The sequence below is a fragment of the Mya arenaria genome, chromosome 2, assembly GCF_026914265.1.
Source record: "Mya arenaria isolate MELC-2E11 chromosome 2, ASM2691426v1".
Classification (NCBI taxonomy): Eukaryota; Metazoa; Mollusca; class Bivalvia; order Myida; family Myidae; genus Mya; species Mya arenaria.
In genome coordinates, this window is record NC_069123.1 from 37,441,678 (window position 1) to 37,456,666 (window position 14,989).

The window sequence follows — 14,989 nt, forward strand, 5'->3', positions numbered from 1 at the left end:
TTATATACGAGGGCTGTTCAAAAGGTACATGGACAGGCTTTGTATTTTTAAAATTCAATGTAGTCAGTATGAAATGTTGATCTTATAAAAGAGTCACCTGTTTCCGATTATTTAAAAACGGGTTTTGAAGATATGACCATAAATTATTCAAGTAAATGTTGCTAAAAAAACAATGAGCATTTAAATACTTAAAAGAAAGTTTGCATGATACAGCATTCATATGTAACATAACAAGATAAATTTGATATTAAGTACACCGACTACATCTTGACACATAGCACACATATGAATGTGATCATAAACGTAATAAGAATTGTATGGGATTAAGGAACTGCATTCGCGCAAAAAAAACATCATTCTGTATATGATTATTTCAAATTTGTTTTCACCATCCTGAACTGATACTGCCAGCTATGGGTTGAACACATGTAATGTTAAAAACACACACACACTACTGTTACTATACATATTTTTTTTCATGATATAATTAAGAAATTTTCGCATTCTATATTGCGTTAAAGCTGTATGAACGCAGTACGGCGCTAGCGCTTCTTTGTCGCTTGCCCTACTGCGTTCAGTAGCATAAACGCAAGAAAAAATGCGATATATACTTTTCTTTCATGCTTTTCGATGAAATATGGGGTTTTACCAGTGAAATAACAACAGTGAAAATATCAATTTGATATTTTCACTGCAAAATAAGGAGTGAAAATATCAACTTTCAGAACTACTTTAAATTCCTTTGTTGTTACATGTACTTGCCTTGATCAAAACAGAACACTGGACCTCAATAAATTATGTCAAAAATGTTTAAAAAAATATAAAAGAAATGTTTTATAAATTTAAACAAATAAATATATAATTGGAAATTAACAACTTACCGTTTATTACCGGTTATCCCGTTTATCAAACATTTTACTGATCTTTGAAGCTGAATGTTCGAACATTTGCTTTCATACCAAACAAATTACAGACAAAAACAACTGTTCGAACATAAATAAAATTTTATATCATCGTTCAAATGTATTTTGAACTTTTAACCATTGTAGTACGTAAAATGAGCTTCCTGGAGAATTCACACAACAATTTACAGATAGATCCGATATTTTTTACCCCACCCACACCTCAAAATGTGTCAACAAACTAGCGTGGCATTTACTCTTTTAATATCTGGAAAACAAACATTTTAAAGCGAAACAGACTGGTCTCTGACAGTAAGATGACTGAATATTAACTTACTATAAAAACACGCGTACATGCAGCCTTAAACTAAGAAAAATGGTTAAAATCCAATGAGTATCCACATTTGTTTTGCTAACACATTTGACCTTCCAAATTTTCATTCTTTAAATAGCGGCGTAGTAATTTGGTTATGATTCATGTCCATCTTAAAATAAAAAAGTGTTTCCATTATTTTTGGAACATATGTGCACTAATAATACTTCATTGTTTACTGTTCATAAAGCTTTGCAATAAAAAACGAGCGAATATCAAGCTATAAGAATGAATAGCAGAGAACTATTTCTCAGCAAACCGAAAGTAGAAAAGTTGACAGCTATAATTATGCATGAGGGGCGCCCCACGGGTAGCGGCGTAAAGCCCACCCTTTTCAAAAAAAGGGGTAATTCAGAAATAAATAAAAAATAAATAAAACTCCGAAAATAAGCATAAAAGAAACAGAAAATTTGTTTATTTCAGTGTAAGATCGTATTTAATTTCACTCGTGATCATAAAAAAAACTACATTTTCACTCGTGGCTTCGCCACTCGTGAAAATATGTTTTTCTATGACACTCGTGAAATAAAATATGATCTTACACTGAAATAAACAAATATCCTCTATATATTTACATTTTTGGAGAAATATTCATTCTAATTTAACATCAACAGTATCTTCTGCAATTGAGTATTTTATTTTTAAAGAAGTGTAACTGTAAGACAAGATACTTTTTTTTATAAAAGAATAGCTGATCTTGTAACGTCGTATATCATTGGTTAATTGACGTCGCGCTTATCCAATTGGAGCGCAATATTGAAATAAACAATGACGTCATTATACCGTCCGTATTATACGATTATTTTTTATAAAGTTTTATCTACAGAAATAACTAGGCAAATATAAATATTTAATACTAGTTTATACATGTGTGTACATCAGCAGGGGCGTAGCTAGCCCTCTATTCATCTGGATTCATAATTATGCTAGGGGAGTCCAGGGGCATGCCCCTTGGAAAATTTTGAAAACCAGGTGGTGCAGTCTGGTGCATTTGGCTGATTTTTTGTTTGTTTTTGTTTTGAATCATGTGGATTCAGCAGCGTACTCGCGTATCTAGGCCCCCCCCCCGCGCCTGTGTACATACATGTGACCTAGCATAATAATATCTGATTGAATGACCGAATGCTAGAACAGATGGTAATATCGAAAAAAAAAATTCTCACTCATGAATATGTTTTACATAATGTGAATAAGTTGATAATAATTTCTCAGAAATCTTGTACTGGTATTCCTTTATTGTATTTTTCATATTCATAGGAGAAATAAATGTCAATGAACGATAAAAAGTGGAAAGAAAGACATTTATTGGACTTTATGATACCCAAAAGAAGACAGAATTGAGTTATATTGATACTTTTTTTCTGTCTGAACTGGCTATGGATGTTTGTGGGTTCAATACCATAACGACTCGAATGTTGTAAACAAGATTTGAATTATAGGTGTAAGTATCAGATACACATTTTTATATTGCACAATGAATGAATAATTTGTGGATCCACCATGGCTGCTCATGTAAGATTATAAGTATCTTCTATGGCCGAGAGTGAAAGATAGGTTCATTCCGACCCGAGCGTAGGGTGTTTTGCGGAAACGAGGTTTACCGAGTTTCCGCAAAACACCCTGCGCGAGGGTCGGGATGGACCTATCTTACACGAGCGGCTATGGTAGATGCTTTTTCTCTCACCTCATCTAACAAAATTAAGTAAAAATGTATTTTTTTGCCGGAATTCTTTTGTGCTTAGTGAAAATAATTGTGTACGGATATGCAATAATTCGTGGTTGTCATAGATATTCGCGCAGTGATTCAGAGTATGTAAATGGTCTGATCGGTCTTTAAATAGTTCTAAGAAGAGTGAAGCATTATTTCTTGAAAGGTGCGTGAAAACTGTTTTCTGGTGACATTTAAAGCGAGAAATAATTAACTCGTGCTCTAAATATTGCCACCAGACAAGGTTTACATGATGCTACAGACGACAGTCTTCAACAAGGGAGGTAATTACAATTTGGTGACCATTAAAAGAAGTTCCATACGGGCATTTTATCTTCGCCCGTGGGCAAGATTATAAGTATCTTCCATGGCCGAGAGTGTAAGATAGGTTCATTCCGACCCGAGCGTAGGGTGTTTTGCGGAAACGAGGTTTACCGAGTTTCCGCAAAACGCCCTGCACGAGGGTCGGGATAAACCTATCTTACACGAGCGGCTATGGTAGATGCTTTTTCTCTCACCCCAGTTAAACAAAATTAAGTAAAAATATATTTTTTGCTGGAACTCTTTTGTGCTTAGTGAAAATAATTGCGTATGGATATGCGATAGCACGTGGTTGTCATGGATAGCGCGTAGTGGTCCAGTTAATGTTAATAGTCAAATCGGTCTTTTTAAATAGTTCTAAGGAGAATGAAGCATTATTTCTTGAATGGTGCGTGAAAACTGTTTTATGGTGACATTTAAAGCGAGGAATAATTAATTAGCGTTCTAAATATTACCATAAGACAAGGATTTGCTACTGACGACAGTCTTCAATAAGGGAGGTAGTTACAATCATGTGGTGAACATTAAAAAGGAGTTCCATAATGGCATTTTATCTTCGCCCGTGGGCAAGATAAGAATATCTAGCATGGTTATATTATTGGATCTACTTATCTGAGGTGGGAGAAAAGAATTTCTAGCATGGTTAAATTAATGGATCTACTTATCTATTAATGGATCTACTTATCTGAGGTGGGAGAAAGGTTAATACCAACCCTCGCACAGCAAACCTCGGTTCCGTAAAACACCCTAATCTCGGGTTGTGAACTCTCGACCATATAAGATTTTTTTTTAACTCCTTACAATAACAAGTTAATGGTTAAAGGTTGTGAGTGTTTATATTGAAAACAAATATTAGTTTGATGTGACGCAGTCGCATTACCATTTACTTTGTGTAAGTACATATTATCAATCTTTAACCTTTTTAGTGTTCTACATATTATTGTGTAAGCTTTCCACTTATACTGTTTAAATTATATCTGCCGCGTCACCCGATTAAAATCAATAACGATTGTCTGCTGTTTTACTCATATCAACGTATTGTCAAATCTGAAGTATACTGCCGTCTCGTTAGACAAGATATGACGTTGACCACTTAACATAATTCGCGCGTTTAATATCAGATGGGTCTAAACGACATTCCATTGTAGAAGGTGTTGGTACCTTATTGCATCAGAACGATGATTATCGCAAAAACTTTATACATTATTTCGGTCCATGCTTATTTATCGAACCAATATTTTATTTTCTTTCCATCTTCCTGCCGGACATATTTTTTGGAAAAAAAGACGGGGATGCAACAAACAACAACAGAAACCGAGGTCATAGGAGTTTGTGGAATGTTATGCTGTTGTTCCATGTTCCTTGTTTGTGATTATTTTGTGTTCTATGTCTTTGACGTTTACCCTGTGCCATAAAACGGTGTATATGTTTAAACTTTTGGCTTCTGAGCTTGTTTCTGTAGTTTTTCACATACATATAGGATACAAGAAGGTACATGGTTATTTTATGCATTTTATTGTCATATTCGATTATACATGTATTCATTTGGAAACACAATGATGCATTGATGTGCACACTACTGACAATTAAATACATGTACAGGTAACCTAATCCTCATGTTTTACATGAAACAAATTACTTGTTTGTCAATTGGAACACCTCGGCCAGTATACTTCGAAAATAACCTCGGATGTATAGCAACAGTTTACAATGTCAGTCAGACTTCTTTACAATTAACTTCGCGTCAAGTAGATCGCGTAGAAATTTCAATTTAGCAGTTAAGCCTTAGGACTTATAGTAGTATTATATACTTTACGAACTATTTACGAACCTATGCACAGGTATACATCCGTCGTGTAACGGGGATGGCCGAGATGTTCTGATTGACTTATTTGTTATACATTTTTATCAACAGCATGTTCAAGGTATCAGGTTCACAATTATGTAAATTTTGAAATCATGTTAACCCCACTCAGTTTGGGTATCATTCTTAATGTGCAGAAAGAGAATACGTTAACATATTACAATCAAGCTTTGAAAGAATGCATAATAGGTCATTTCAGGTCCGAATTTTGTAAAAATAGAGAAAATATACACTGCAACAACTTCCGATAACTTGTATTTTCCATTAGTTAATTTCATATCGAGTGCTAAGCGCAATACTGTATTAAAACGTCTTTTAAATAGATAGATTTAAGACTGTCTTGCGGCGAGCACTCGGTATTAATAATCAGCAAGCAATACTCTAACGATTCATACTAAAATAATAAAGGGTAAGCAAGCATCAAAGATAATGGAGCTATGAGAGATGAGCTTATATGTGGGTCTGATACGTAAAGGTCATTTATAGGACATAAAGCACACAATAGCGTACACATTACAAAACAATTATACAAATACAAAAATATTGACTTTGGTGTATGTTTTACGAAACGATGTTGTCTTTTTAATCTGAAAAAAATACGTTTAAAACTTTAACTCAAGAAGTATCAACATTAATACATAATTGTTACTACACCCAAGACCCATTCATCAGAATTTGATAATGATAAATCTATGGTACTCTGGTGTACGGGAATACCACGACCGGGGTAGTTGTACACGAGCGCTTTAGCGTGAGCATATAATTTTACTCCCGAGGGTAGTTGGTGAAGTAACTGTTTTATACCATGTTCTTTTTTGAGATCTGGGGTTATGTCTCAAATCGAGCTATATGGGGGTATAGCACTATTGTAAAAAAAAACTAAAAAATATAAATTAGAATACAACCTACATTTACAGCCAATGAAATTGCAGATAGGCAATCATTAACCGCCCACCGCCACTCATCCGATACACTATCACTGCGTAAGATTTTGCGTGACAATGTGTCAGCCAATAAGGTTGTATTGAAAGTTAGTAAGATGATCTGAATTAAAAAAAAATGATTAAAAAGAGCTCGTTCGCTACGCTTACTCCGCCCATTATTAATAAAAGATTTTAATTCATGTCGTCTTACTGTAAAATGGTGAAATTTTATCATGTTCACTCAAATAAATGCACACTTTTTCGGGAAATAACAAAAAGAAGTCCACACTAAAAATGTGAAGGGTCAGGAGAAAAAATATGAGAAAACGAATGACAATTGCAGTCAAAACACCAGCACAGAGCAGATTAAATTACACGTAACATTTAAAGTTTTTGTTGTGTTACATATTCATCATTTACTGAGTTTTTGTTGTGTTACATATTCATCATTTACTGAGTTTTTGTTGTGTTACATATTCATCATTTACTGAGTTTTTGTTGTGTTACATATTCATCATTTACTGATATATTAGCATTACAATTTTACAATGAAGTGAGCGACATCAAAGAAATATCATAACAAATGTATGAAGGATGAAATATGACCATTTGCTAAGTTTGCCATTATTCTTTTGAGATTCGAATATTTTAATTTTTTGTTGATTTGTTATATATTTGAGTTTGCATAACAATATTGCTATTGTTAACGTTATTAATGAAAATGTGTTTCATAAAATAAAAAAAAATGTTGTTTTGCGGTTAAGTTAAATCGAAAGAAATAAATACGTCAATCGGAGCGTCTCGCCATTTTCCTTTGAGAGATGGCCGAGGAGTTACGATTGCGTCATGCGTAACACATATATGTCAACATCAAACAATAATAAACTAAATTTCCACATCGAGACACTCAGGCACATTCAATCGGAACTCATCGGCCAATTTCCATTGAAGGCAACAACGATTGTATGCTGGAACATCAGTAGAAGTAGTTCGTAGAATTTATGATAACAGTATCAATTAATTGTGGTGTTTATGTTAAGTATTACTATATATAACTAAGTGGAAATTGCTTCCGAGTGAAGTGTATTATTGCATTAATAATTGATATTTCTAAGAGTATAGTCCTTGCGTTTAACTGCTAAATTGAAATTACTACGCGATTTACTTGCAGCGTTACGTAGTTAAGTGCAAGGAATTCTGACATTATAAACCGTCCGTAAACATCTTAGGTTGTTTTCGATGGAAAATGGCCATGAAGTTCCGTTTGGAAATTCCTAAGAGAAGCCGATTTATTTCACGTTTACTATAAAACCGTCCGCTGTTTGAGTTAGTTCCCTTGCGTTGTTGGTGGGTGTCTTAACCAGGGAAATTGAATTATTCATGTTCTTTATGACCAGAACACATATAAATGTTTTATTAAAATCCATCCACGTTAAATAAGTGTTTAAAAATAGTTTAATCATCCCAATGCGACGCCATTTACATTAATGTCTAAGATCGATAAATCGCGATATGAGTTTTAACTTTATTCAAGGTTTTTCATCAGCCTTACCGTATAGGCCAACTAGTGTAACTATTTTTATTTCAGTAAAAGTGGAACTTATCAGCAGCGCGTCTATTTGAAGATAAGGAAGCATAAAATGAATGTTGGTTCTCTTAAAAAGAGAAACAAGAAACTTCTAAATGTGTAAATAAACTTATATCCAATGTTTACAATCTAGATATTTTGGCAAACAACTTGGTATAAAGATAGGAACAGTCAAGTGCCACGGAGTATAACCACATACGCAATTTAAGTTATTGGGTAGAAACTATAAACATATGTGATCTTACTTCTTGGAGTAAAATCTACCTTTAACTTCGAATCAACTATCACATAATGCAAGTCCAAAGCACATCTTCACATGGTTGTTTACTAACAACATTTCATCATATATATCATGTCTAAAATACAAGTATCTCATGTAGATACATTGACCTTGACCTTAATCCAACCAAACCAAAATGTCACCCCAAGAACGTCTGTACATGCGGCAGTTTGCGCTCCTTCGCCACTATATGCCATTCCTAACGTAGGTTTTTGAACTGAAACCGTTTTTCTATTGTAGAGGTCATGACCTTGAATCATCCAATCCTTAATGCAACCCCATGGTACGTCGCTACTAAGACCTTCTTTATACATTGTCGGACAATAGCTGGTAGCTAATGTTACCCTGTTTGAATGTAACCGACGTTAAATAAAGATTATCTTATATTATCTTATACATGGATTCAGCTGTATACGTTATTCTAAACTAAAACACATTTTTTTAGTAAAAGCGAACGTAACCCTATCATTACCCCACCAATGTCAAATGCAACCACATGATACGTATTGATATCAGCTTGATACATACTAAGTTCCATATGCCAACTCATAGCGGTAGTCATCTTTCTGTTTATACCAATTCTGAATTCACAACACACCACCCAAATCGGAACACAGCGGCCATTTTTCATAAAAAAAAACAACCTCGGATGTATGCCGATGCGTAAGTGAAAGTAGTTCGTAAAATTTATAATAATATTAATAACAATACTAATAATTAATTGTATTGTTTCAACTTGCATATAAACATGTATAACTAAGTTCAAATGTATTCACATGCAGTGAAGTGTTGTATTACACAGATCATTAATATTCCTAAGAATAAAGTCCTTAGGCTTATCTGCTTAATTGAAATAACTACGCGATCTACTTGCTGCGTAGTTAAATGTAAAGAAATCTGACATTGTAAACCGTCAATATATCCATCCGAAATAGTTTTTGTTGGAAAATGGCCGAGTTGTTCCGAGTGCACACAACCCGTTTTACCAACACCGGAAAATCATCCAATTAATGCTTCCATGATTATTATATCCGGGTCTGCTAATAAACTTTGAAATTCATCGCAAAAAAGTAGTTACAGGTGGGCAAAGGTTCTGAATGAATGCATGCTAAAATGATAGAGACATATTTATCTTCAAGTTTTATTATGATATAATCTTTGGATAAGATGAACAAAATACATGCAAACTAATACACTAAGTTCGATATTAAATATGGCACGCCGCCTACAAGCTAAAGTTTCAGTCAGGATTAGATCATTGTTTAAAATCTTACTGAGTACGAAATGGGGGAGAAAGGCTTTCAAACGACAGGATTTGAATGTTTTGTCAATCCATAAATTGCTGTTGTAATGTAGTTTCAACGCATGTTGTTACGATCGAGCGTCAATTATGTCAACTTGAATGAAACAGCAATATCCTGAATTTGATTTGCCTGTTAATAATGAAAGAGTTTTCTCTTTTGGTATACATAATTCATGAACGACTTTAAAACAAGTGATATTTTAAAAGTCAACGCCTTTAAATTAGTTTTACGACTCATGTACGACTAAGCCACTTTACTCAAACATCAAGTGGAACATTAAATCACGTGTAATACAATTTACATATGGTAAAACCATGAACAAGTCTCACAGAACTGTACCCACACACGCACGCGCAATCGCCAAACTTACTCAAAACCGACAGTAAGATACACTTAGGAAGAACACAGACAGCTTTGGACAGGACGAAAGAAACAGAACGAGGGGCCAAGGGGCATATCTTATCACAATGATACATATCAAAGCTTTGCCAACCGGGGAGGGAGAGTGTGTGTATGTGTGTGTTTGTGTGTTGGGGGATGTGCATTAAACACTATAAAAACCTGGAACAATGAGATTTTCAGTATGTCTTGGGTATCAAAATATCGGGGTGTAAGACCGAGTTAATTGTATGATGGTTTTTATCGGGTCAGGCACCCGGTCAGTAAATACTCCCCAGGCGAGTCCCTGACGGCCGACCAAACTTTGATAGGTAAATACGGTTTACATGAACTACAGGACAAATTAACATTTTAAATAAAATGCATTCTAATATACACAACCGATTTCGGCCTGCGGAAGATGCGATACATGTGTTAATGGGTATTTTTATCACCATAGAGAGGTTGCGAAACACTACATTTACGGGTACGCGTACGTTTGGACTACTTTTTGTGCACTACGTCATACAGGTATGTGTACAGTGTACAATTTTAAATTGCATCTACGATAACTAATTTAGGCGAAATAAGTGAGCTTACAAGTACACGTTTAAAATGTTGTTTTGTAACACTGATTTTAAGCTTAACAGCATCGTTTACCTGTACGTGTAAGCAACGTATGAGATCATGCACACGTAAGTCTTCGCAACTTCTTTGACAACTCTTTGATATTTAAGAGTTATAGCAAACTTATGAAACATGATCATACTTCACACTCATCTTTCAAAAAAGATATGTCAATCCTATTAAATACATTTTTGTAAATGAATGGATTTGGTTTCTGTAAGAATGCAATATCATATAATGAATTCGTACAAAGATCAAGAGATCACGTACTAGAATATATCATAGCATACTATTTGTTCCTGTCACTGATATGAAACATCATTGGGTCATCACTAGATACGTTTTTGTGCTACTTTTTGTGTACTACGTCATCAAAGTATGTGTACATACACTATACAATACCATAAGGAACGTGATTTATACGAGTTTCAGCCAGCCAATAACCAAATTAGATCACATTTAAGCGTAAGATTAGACTCTGTGTTTTAATTGGACTGCAAAAATAAATGGCCAATAGAATTTAATCACTGAGGCATAGCTAAGGACAAGGATAACACTTTCATTGAATACTACCCAAAGTGTAAAGTGAAATTTCGCAAACGACATACGGCGTACACATACAAGTACACATGCAAGTATAGATACTTGTACACATACACGCACAGATACAAGTACACATGCAAGTACAGATGCATGTACATATACAATCACACATACAAATACACATACAAGTACACATGCAAGTACAAATACATGTACACATACACGCACACATACAAGTACGCATACAAGTACACATGCAAGCACAGATACATGTACCCATACAAACACACAAACAAGTACACATACAAGCACACATACATGTACACATACAAACACACATACAAGTACACATACAAGTATACATACAAGCACACATACAAGCACACATACAAGTACACATACAAGTATACATACAAGCACACATACAAGCACACATACAAGTACACATACAAGTATACATACAAGCACACATACAAGTACACATACAAGTACACATACAAGTATACATACAAGTACACATACAAGTATACATACAAGCACACATACAAGTACACATACATGTATACATACAAGTACACCTACAAGCACACATACAAGTACACATACAAGTACACATACAAGTACACATACAAGCACACATGCAAGCACACATACAAGTACACATACAAGTACACATACAAACACACATAAGGTACACATACAAGTACACATACAAGCACACATACAAGCACACATACAAGTACACATACAAGTACACATACAAGTACACATACAAGCACACATTCAAGCACACATACAAGTACACATACAAGTACACATACAAACATACATAAGGTACACATTCAATTATACATACAAGTACACATACAAGTACACATACAGGTATACATACAAATACACATACAAGTACAAAGACAAGTACACATACAAGTACACATACAAGTATACATACACGTACACATACAAGTACACATGCAAGTATGCATACAAGTACACATACAAGTACACATACAAGTATACATACAAGTACACATACATGTATACATACAAGCACACATACAATTATACATACAAGTACACATACAAGTAGTATTTTGCAAGTTCTCTAATGTTCAGTTTTCATATTACGAGTCAAAAATATGCTTTCAATGAATTACATAAGGATGAAATGTTAACATTATGAAAATACAATTCACATTATATCGATACATTTATATTAACATATAGACAGCTATGCACATGTTCTTGTAAATACATTGTATTCAGACAAGTATTTGTTCACACAAAGATTCATGTACAACAAAGCAACATAGCACAATACACTATCACATTTTGAGATGGATGAGTTTGCTTGATGGTTTTGTGAAATGAAAGATTCATGGGTTAAGAATTGTGGGTTTTATCTTGGTATGGAACTTAATTTCCACTCACATTATGGCACAAAAATTTACTGTATTACCACAGCATGCTTTACGTATGTGGACAATATTCTTTGAAAGGTAAAATTGAAATTGATCGAGAATTATAGTCACCGAAGCGAAGAAGTGGGTTCTCTCCGGATACTCCGGTTTCATTCGGAACACCTCAGCCATTGTCCATCGAAAACAACAATGAGTGCATATGGACGGTTTACAGTGTCAGAAATCATTACTTTTAAGTACGCTTCAAGTAGATCGCGTAGAAATTACAATTAAGCGCTTAAACTGAATGAATATTCTCTTTTGAGTCATATTAATTATGCAATAATTCACCTCAAAGACTTTGTATATACAAAACACGTTAACACATAACAATTAATTAATACTTTTATTTAAGATTACACGAACTATTTATTGATGTACCTACATCCTACATGCATCCGATGGAAACTGGCCGAGGTGTTCCGAATGCTCCGGTTTCCACCGCACTCTCGCGCAACATCATACAAATAAAAGTAAATAAAAATCTCAAACCTGTGGTAAACTAGATAAGTTTGAAATTAAATGAATAAAGCAGACATCCCCTTTACGATATCGCTTCGATGAGCGATGTACATATGAACAACACAATCTACATGGATGATTAATACGATGATACCATTGTTCGTTTGTAGACAAAATATAGTAAGAATAGATGTATATAGTTTTAAGAGGGGTAAAAATTAAAATTTCTTTCGAAAGACGTCGTGTGAGAATTATACAAATACTATAAGTCGTTGGAAAAAGAACTGGTCCCAGTAACACGAAAACACTTAATCACAATCTCAACTCATTTAATACTAAGCCTGATTCAAAATCTTACATGTTTTTAAAGACGCACACTATCAGTTGATATATCTTTTTTATGTTAATGCATTGTCATGTAACACTCATTTGACGTTAATGATCGAAAACAAAAACGTCTATGATATAGGTATAGATAAAATAATATTAGCAATATTTTGGCGCCTTTTCGACTGGGAAAGTTATAGCTTCGTAAATGTTGATTAATAAAAAAAAAAATTATAAAGGTAAATACTGTTTATCTATACCTATTCAGATCCTTATTTCTTTCATCATTGAAGTTAATTAAGTTAAACATGAATATGTAATTGAAATGCAAAATAACAACATCAATTTGCATCAATCTATATTGTAAGCCTTTAAAACGACGCCTTATTATGTATTATGTTGATACGCATCATTATTTTTACGATTATTTAACGTTATTCTAGAGCAAAAAATATACTTAAAGTTATTGCTCAATAATGATATTTTGTACTCAAGTACAAGTGTAGCTTTTATATCATATTTCTTTGGAATATTGACTTAAAGATGCACTCTTACTCCCAAATAAGATTTACCACAATTAAATATACCAAACAGGTTGAATACATGTCAAAAACAATGGGTCTTATGAAGGATACTGAGTTTTATTTGAAAAAAGGTACAGAAAACACGGTATTGCTACCATATGAGACGATAGTAGATCACAGTAAATCTTTAAGCACTCACCAATCATTTAATATTTTTGCGTTTTCAGATATTAAATACACGGTTACAAATCGTGTTATCAGTAATGAGTTTTTTCAATAAATACATTATTTAGAAAACAGTTAAAGTTTTATCACTCAAATCCATGTTTGTTATACATGTGTATGTATTGATTTTAGATACGTGTGTCACTTTAAGTTGTTTTATTCAGATACCCTAGGAACTATTTTTCGATGAACTAGAGACACACACGTATAAGCACCACATACATAAATACATACGCCACAGACAGACCACACACGCATCAGAATTACTTCACTGATAAATGATGGGACTACGGCTATGGAACTGTCGTTCACTGGAACACGGGTCTACTTAGGGCTTAAACCAGTATGTATAGACCTAACCTAACACCTTTTGTTATTAACCATATAAGATTTTCAATCATTCTATGCTGTGTTACTGTATTAAGAGATTGAGAATGGATTAAAGTATTTTTGTCATATTGAGGCCCTGGAAGACGACAGCTAATGCCTACTGTGCACAAAGTGTTTTTTGCGTGAGTAATCGATAGACCTGATCCAAGAAATCAAAAGGTCAGATCTATCATGGAGATCAGGTAAGGGTTATTGCCTTTCTTTGCCGTAAACAACATCGACAGACGCCTCACAAAAGGTAAGACCTTCAAAAGTTTTGTTATCAGCTTGAGTTCGATTAAAGAACGGTGCTCCTAGTACAATGGTGAAGCAAACAATCTTATCATTATTCGGATATATCAATTATTTAAAGTTATTCAGTGCAAGTGTATTTCTCTATGTGTACATTCTATCTTCAAATATCTTAATTTCTGGAGCCAATGGTATTACACTGGTTTATTCCTTGGATTTGTTAAAGTTGGCCAAAATGTCTATTGATTGGTCAATATGTTTCCAAAAAATGCTGTTGACCAATCACATCGCTGTTTTGTGCAAACGATTCAAAAGATGCCCTCAGGATAATCTATCCAGTTTTACACAATTGGCTTCAGGTGGTAAAACATGCAGTGATAGGTATAATAATTCGAATTGTGAAGTGCCACCGCTCGTCCTATGAACACTTTTTTACACTCGTGTTTCAGAGTCGATTATGGCATCAACCGGAACTCATTGGCCATTATCCATCAACAACGACCTCGGATGTATGCCGGTACAGCAGTAGAGGTAAGAATTCGTTAAATTAATAATGATA